We start from the raw sequence: 8,008 nt of genomic DNA, 5'->3' as shown, positions 1-8,008 counted from the left end.
GAATCCTCAAGGATGTCTCCAGACCTGCAAGTACATAGAAAATCAAGGAAAGAAAACACGGATTGATCCATGGAAACCAAAGAGATATGAAAGAAGTACCTAGAAGTTGACATTTTGTTGATTACTGAAAAGGAATCACCATGATAACCAGGGGAGTTTGCGCCAGCAAAAAGAGAACCACTAGATGTCCCTGAAACATCGAATAAGCAATCTCATTGCCTCACTGTCGTGGTAATCGCATAAAATTTTTCACTTCCAGGAATATGCTAAGCAATTTGATTACACGAGAACAAGACATGACGGCTAATAGGCTTCGAAAACTACTACCCTCCTGTCTGAAATTCGTCTCAGGGGGTTAAAGATTTTAAGTATTTGAGCAGAAATTAAAGACATAATCACCACTGAAGTGACGGAGATTAAAAGGCTAAATGTAATGAAGCGCTAACTACAAAAAATACAACTGGAAAAAAAAATTTCTTTAATTGAACTCAGTTCATTAGTTGTGACTTTCGTATCAGCTCTATCGTATCAGTTCTATCCATGGATCCCTCTACGTATAACCATGGTACCTGAGGCGGGGACAATAGCGACAGCATTACCAATCCACTGAACCTTGGCCTTACACAACATCGTATAGATATTCGTATTAGTCACAACCAACTCCCATCCTTCAAAACATGTCATCATTTTCGTCACTTATAAAGTCATGCATATACGTAAATTTTCTTAAAATCAAGCATGCAACGTATTTTTCATAATTACATAAAAGTCATATACATGATAACATAAACATTTAAAACATGTCAAATTGTGTTTAGGGCGCTGCCATGACTAAAATCTCGACTCGGGTGCAAAATGACCATTTTGCCCTTGGACTTCTAAATTACGACCCATTCAACCAAACTCCTTAAAACTCCTAAAAACATAATTATAAACATTTCCGAAGGGTAATATCGAGCCCGTTTCGTAACTTGTACGGTTCATTTTAAAACTTGGATTTGGTCCCGATTTTAAACCGAATAAATCCTAAACGCAACTAAATTTTCCCAAACTTAAACCACCACACATATACACCCTACCAGCCTCTAACTAGCCCAAACCCAGCTGTTTAGCTCCCACTAAGCACGGCTGCAACTTGCTGGAATTTCTGCACGTGCTTCCCTTCACACCCTACTCGGCTATTAGTGCTAACCCCTCGGCCCAAGCCCCAAACCACCAAGACCGGACCCTAGCTAGTCACCCTAGGACCATGAACGACCACATAAGACCCCCAATGAACTAACCCTAAGCACGACGACACCCCACGCATGCACTAGGCTCGGGCATGCCGAGGAAACCTTAGCCGCCTCACCAAAACCACTCGGCCTCCATCCAACCCAACAAAGACTCGACCTTAGCCTCATGTCACCTTCACTCTCATCCTAAGAAGTCCCATAACAACCCATTTCGGCAGCCCCTTGCACAAGAACATGAAGAACGTGAGTTGCATAAAAAAAATATGGATGTTCATTTTATAACCTTTGCAAAAACGTAACATCATGCTTGAACAAATAATATATAATACAAATACATATATATCAGCATATAAATGGCGTGAATGATGAGAAAAAGGAATACATGACGTGCATTTGCATTCAAAAGCTCGAAAACATGGATATTTACGCGTAGGACGAACACTCGAGAGACAGGGAAGGAGTTTTCTTAAAAACTTGAGAGAAAACCAATGTGGCTGAAGATGGAACTCTCGAAAATTCTTCTGCAGCTGAGGGGAGGGGCTCAGCTGCGGCGAACGTGAGTGAGGAGTGTAGGGTTAGGTTTTTAATTAAAATGGTTAGTGTATAATGGGTCCTAATTAAATTAAATAAGTTATAAACGATTTTATGTCCATTATGCAATGAAATAAACCCGTAAAGCCCAAAAACAATCCCGAAAAATATTTCGTTTAGATAAATTTTTGAAAATATCGCTCGCACCCTCAAAAAGTCATCTGAATCGATAAAATTTGCATTAAATACGACCCGACGAGTAAAAATACCCAACCAAGGCCCATCATACTTAATTACACTATATATTAAATAATTAAAACTAATTATTCAATAAAAATATTTTTTCTGATTAACTCCGGTCTCCGTTACTCGTTCGAGCGCGAAATGCAACTTAAAACCCTAATGCATGAAACTTTAAATAACGAAGAAATAAACACCTAACCATGCAATAAATGCATAAAAATCATTAAACACATATTTGAAATACAAACTCTAGATTTGATGCACTCATTTTACGTAGTTTAAATTTCCTAGACCTTACATGTCAGTTACGATTTTCATTGCCAAAGACTTCTAGAGAACCCGCGCCAATGCGACAATAGGAAACATGCACAAAAAAGTTTGAACGAGATACTAGATTGAGCACCTAACTACATCATAAAATTTAGTCCAACACTTCCCACACTAGAGAAAGAATTCAAGGAAATACCTGTCCCGAGAGGCCTTGCGGTTGGTGTGCTTAAAACCACCTATGAAGTCATCGAGCTCGTATATCATATAATAACATGTTTCATTCATTTAGTACCATTTTCATGTTCATGACATAGCACATATCTTGAACATTCATGATCTTTCATATCTAATACATAACAATGGTATATGTACTATGTTTTCACCCACAAACATACTAACAAAGTACATGTAACAATAATCAATAGAAAACATTTGAAAATCATATTATTACTCATGTATTACTTCAAGAATATGCCAACTTACTTTCAAAGCATATAAACACCGGTAGAATAAAGTTCATTGGTCCTATGCTGTAAAATACATCAATAATTCATTCACTACCTTCATATTTAAGCATATGGTTGAAAGTTACTCTATATGGTCCTCTACATACGAAAACAAAAATTTCATAGGTGAATACTTACAACCCTAGGATGCTCTTGTGGTGGAGAGTTCAATTCTAGCTTTAATTTGAGGATGAAGAAAAGATGGAGGATCACTCGAGGGAAAAACATGGCAAACCCTTCTTTTCTCCCTTGTTTTTTCCTTGAGATTTGATGGTGGAATGCTGAAAAATTGTTGAAGACTCGATAGTTATCCATTTACATCAGAAAATCATGTTGCTAACTCACAATTTTGTCCAGGCGGCACTCGAGCGGTAACTTTTTACCGCTCGGACGTGGACCATTCTATTGAAACACCTAAATTTTGGCACATGGGCGCTAGGGTGGTAGAATTAGGAAAAGTCGTCAACATGAAATTTGTAGCTCTATGTCTTCGCTTCTATCTCCAATTGGTCTCATGTCATATGAATATCTGATTGAAGTGATACGCTCATTCAACCAAAATATGTCAATTCAGGAACGACGATACACATGTCACACTTCAGGGCGCTTTTGGCTTGTCTTCCACAAAGATGTGGACAAAACCCAAAACATCAAAGTTGTAGCCTTATATCATAGCTTTCTAATGGTTGTAGTCTCACACAATTTGAATCAATATTTAAATACTTATGCTAAAACCCATAAGAACTGTCATATTTTCATCTCATTTTCTGCATTTCCACACAAACTTCCGTTACACTACTTTACCTACACATCTTACTATCACTATTTAGAAACATATTCATTCTCATACACTATGGACAATATAGAAATCATATTAAATCTCAATATCATTTTATCAATCGGTGTCAATCGGTCCATATGAATAATACAAGGAGCACTAGCGGCATCATTCATGTAATTCATAATGAATCAATAAGCGCATAACAAATGACATAAACACATTAAACATTTGTACGAGTAACCGGGTATTACAATTCTCCCTCCCTTCAATCAATTTCTTCCTCGAAATTTGACGTACCTTATAATTCAAGATAATTCTGTTGGATTTTTTTTTCTCGTTCTTAAGTAGCTTCTTCAACTTCATGATTGCGCCATAATATTTTTAGAAACTGTATTTCCTTGCCTCACAATATTTTTTATTTCCTATCGAGTATTTGGACCGGCCGTTCTTCATAAGAGAGATTCAAGTTCAAGTGGTTCATAATGAAGAACGTGAGACGGATTGGTCGAATACTTTCGTAGCATTGAAATGTGAATCCCATTATGGACGCTTGAAAGATTCGGTGGTAATGCAACTCATTGCACTCTCTCTCCAATTCTGTCCAAGATTTCAAATGGACCAATATATCTTGTACTTATTTTTCCTTCTTACCAAAACGCAAAATACCCTTCAACGGTGAAATTTTCAAAACTACATGATCCCTGACCTGAAATTCCAATTGACGACTTCGCACATCAGCATAACTTTCTTCCGACTATGGGCAGTGTGCATTCTTTCTCTAATCTTGGTAACCAATTCTTCTGTCTATTGAACCAATTCAGGGCCTACTAACTTTGTTTCTCCTAACTCATCCCAATGTACTATAGATCAACATTTTCTACCGTATATTGCCATTCCAATAGTTGATCGATAACTATTGTTATATTAAACTCAGCCAATGCATTTTACTAAACCAACTGCTTGGAAAGCCAATAGTACATGCCCTCATAATATTTTAAATATCTGATTCAATCGTTCGATTGTTCATCAATTTAAATTGTTGACCGATAACTATTGATTCAATTGAATTGGAAAGCCAATGGCATTAAATCCTCTTTGTGTTCTTGGAAAACCAAGAATGAAATCCATCGTAATGTGTTCCAATTTCCATTCAGGAATAGGAAATAGTTTCAAGAGTCCTGCTGGTCTTTGATGTTCTGTTTTGACATGTTGACAAGTTAGGAATTGTGCAACAAATTGAGTAATATTGTTTTTCATACCTGGCCACTAAAAATATGGTTTTAAGTCCTTGTACATTTTTTTGTCTCTTGGATGAATTGAGTCGGGTGTAACATGAGCATCAATAAGAATGTAAGTTATAATAGTTCCCTGTTTTGGCACACATAGTCTACCTTGATACGTCCATATTCCTTTCCCCTTCAATTCAAAGTTCAAATTCCCTTTTCTACATCTCGCTGTCTCAGTTGTTGTAACTCACTAGCTACACTTTGTTCAACCTTGATTCTGTCTGCAATTGTTGGTCGAACCATGAGGGATGATAGCTGAATTGCAGCTCCCTTTGGAATAACTTCAATCTGAAAATTTTGAAAATCCCGTAAGATTTGTTCTTGTACTCTCAATGTGGCAATAGAACTGGACTTCCGATTTAACGTATCTGCAACAATATTGGCTTTACCTGGATGATAATTGATAACACAATCATAATCTTTCACTGATTCCAACCATCGTCGTTGTCGCATATTCAATTTTTTTTGGTGAAAAAATATTTTGAACTATTGTGATTAGTGTAAATTTTACACCACTCACTTACAAGTAATGTCGCCATATTTTTAACTCAAATACAATTGCTGCTAGTTCCAAATCATGTGTGCGATAGTTTTTTTCATATTCTTTTAATTGTCTTGATGCATAAGACTGCTCCTAAGCCATGTTTTGACGAATCATTGTACACTACAAATCCTCCTGGTCCTTCTGGAATCGCAAGAATCGGTGCTGATTTTAACTTAATTTTCAATTCTTGAAAACTTCGATTACATGATTCATTCCATACAAATTTCACATCTTTTCTTGTCAAAGCAGTTAAGGAAAATGATATTTTCGAGAATCCCGCTATAAAATGACGATAATAACCAGCTAACCAAAGAAAACTACGCACTTCAGCAACAATAGTTGGTCGTGGTCAGTTATTAACAGCTTCAATCTTACTTGGATCAATTGAAACGCCTTCTTTAGAAATGATATGACCCAAAAATACTACTTGTTCTAGCCAAAATTCACATTTCTTCAATTTTGCATACAAATGTTTATCTTTCAAAGTTTGCATTACCACTTCAGATGGTCTTGATGTTCTTCTACAGTTCGTGAGTAGATGAGGATATCATCTATAAAAACACTCACGAACTTGCCTAGAAATGGTTTGAAAATATGTTTATCAAATCCATAAAAGCAGCTGGTGCATTCGTTAGTCCAAATGGCATTACAAAGAATTCATAATGCTCATACCTGGTTCGAAATGTGGTTTTTGAGATATCATCTGGATTTATTTTAAATTGGTGATAGCACGATCGTAAATCAATTTTGAAAGATAGAAGTCTTTTGTAATTGATCAAACAGTTCGTCAATTCTGGGAAGTGGATATTTACTTTTGATTGTCACTTTGTTCAAGTCCATGTAATCAATACAAAAACGAAAAGTGCCATCTTTTATCTTCACAAAAAAATTGGTGCGCCCCACGCTGAGAAGCTTGGTTGAATAAACCCTTTATCAAGTAACTCTTGTAACTGTTCCTTCAATTCTTTCATTTCTGTAGGAGCTAATCGATAAGGAGCTTTAGAGATTCGATGGGTTCTTGCCACAACATCAATTGCAAATTCTATTTCTCTATCTGGAGGTAGGCTTGTTATATATTCAGGGAATACTTCTTGGAATTCAAAAACAACATTTTTATCTTTTAATTCAACAACAAGAGGATCGTTAACTAAAACAGATGCTAAATATCCTTGACACCCCTTATGTAGTAATTTACATGCTTTCATAACAGAGATTATCACAAGGGGTAAGGATACACCTGCACTTGCTACTGTGAATGGTTCAGTTCCTCTTGGTGCAAACTTTAAAATTTTCATGTCACAGTCGATAGTAGCTTGATACTTAGAGAGCCAATTCATTCCCAGTATTACATAAAAATATGTCATTTTCAGAATTATCAAATCAGAAAACATCTCATGGCCTTGGACATATATTGGACATGCTCGAAAAAATTGATCTGTCTGTAATTCTTGCCCGGAAGGTAAAGCTACGAGAAATTTCGTCTCTTTTGTGCTTGGTGTAATGCCCAATCTCCATACAAATGATTCAGAAATAAAAGAATGTTTGGCTCCTGAATCTAGTAAAACAATAGCAGTGATACCAGAAATCAAGAACATACGTGTGATCATTGATGTATCTGCATCCAGTTCTTTGGTCATTAATAAAAGGTGTCCTTGTAATTTATTGGAACCTACTGGATAGCCTTTGGCAATATGTCATGGCCTTCTACAACAATAACAAACATTTGTTCCTTGCACACACTCACCAGCATGAGGTTTACCACACTTAGGACAAGGTGGTCTGTTCTGATCCATGCTTGGATTGGGACCTTTGACACCTAGCTCCTCTAGTCGAATACCTTTACTATTTGCCGTTTTGACTTATTATGCTCTTTGGCTCTTTTGAAAATATTTTTGCCTTCGCTGCTACCTATCTTGTTCGATTTCCTATTCATCCTGATCTGCCATAAGTACTTTATCCACTATCTCCCCATAATTGGCAGCTTTTGACATCCTTACATCTCTTCTGATTTCAAAGCGAAGTCCTCGCATTAATGTTCGCCCTTAATTGTATCATCTTGAGCAACATATAGTACATATTGAACTCCTGCTTCAAACTGTTCTATATACTCAATCATAGACATTGTACCTTGCTTAAAATTAAGGAAATCGCTGGCCTTCTTTGCCCGTACATCTTTGCTAAATTATTTGTTACAAAACGTAGACTTAAATGTATCACATGTAAATTATCTCGCAGGTAATGCTACTTTTACACTTTCCCACCATATTCTTGTATGTTTTGTCAACATAAGGATAGCACAAGTTACCTTATAGGCATCTTCCAAGTGTAAGAAGGAGAAGATGGATTCCAAGGATTTAATCCATCTACTGCTGGATCAGTGTTACCCGTAAATTCCGGAGGATTCAAGCGTTTAAATCGGTCATATACATCCGTCTGAACAGGCACATGTCTGGGAAGTGTGGCTTGTGCTTGTGCCTGCTCATGAATAGTCCGTTGCATCTCCAATTACTGTTGTATCTTTTAACCATGAACTTTTGATTTTTGTTGGAGTAGTTGAGCAAAGTCATGTATTGGTCGAGGCACACTACCTTCACCTTCAGTTACCGGTGCCT

Source organism: Primulina tabacum, chromosome 16, assembly GCF_025594145.1.
Source record: "Primulina tabacum isolate GXHZ01 chromosome 16, ASM2559414v2, whole genome shotgun sequence".
Classification (NCBI taxonomy): Eukaryota; Viridiplantae; Streptophyta; class Magnoliopsida; order Lamiales; family Gesneriaceae; genus Primulina; species Primulina tabacum.
This window is presented reverse-complemented; position numbering follows the sequence as displayed.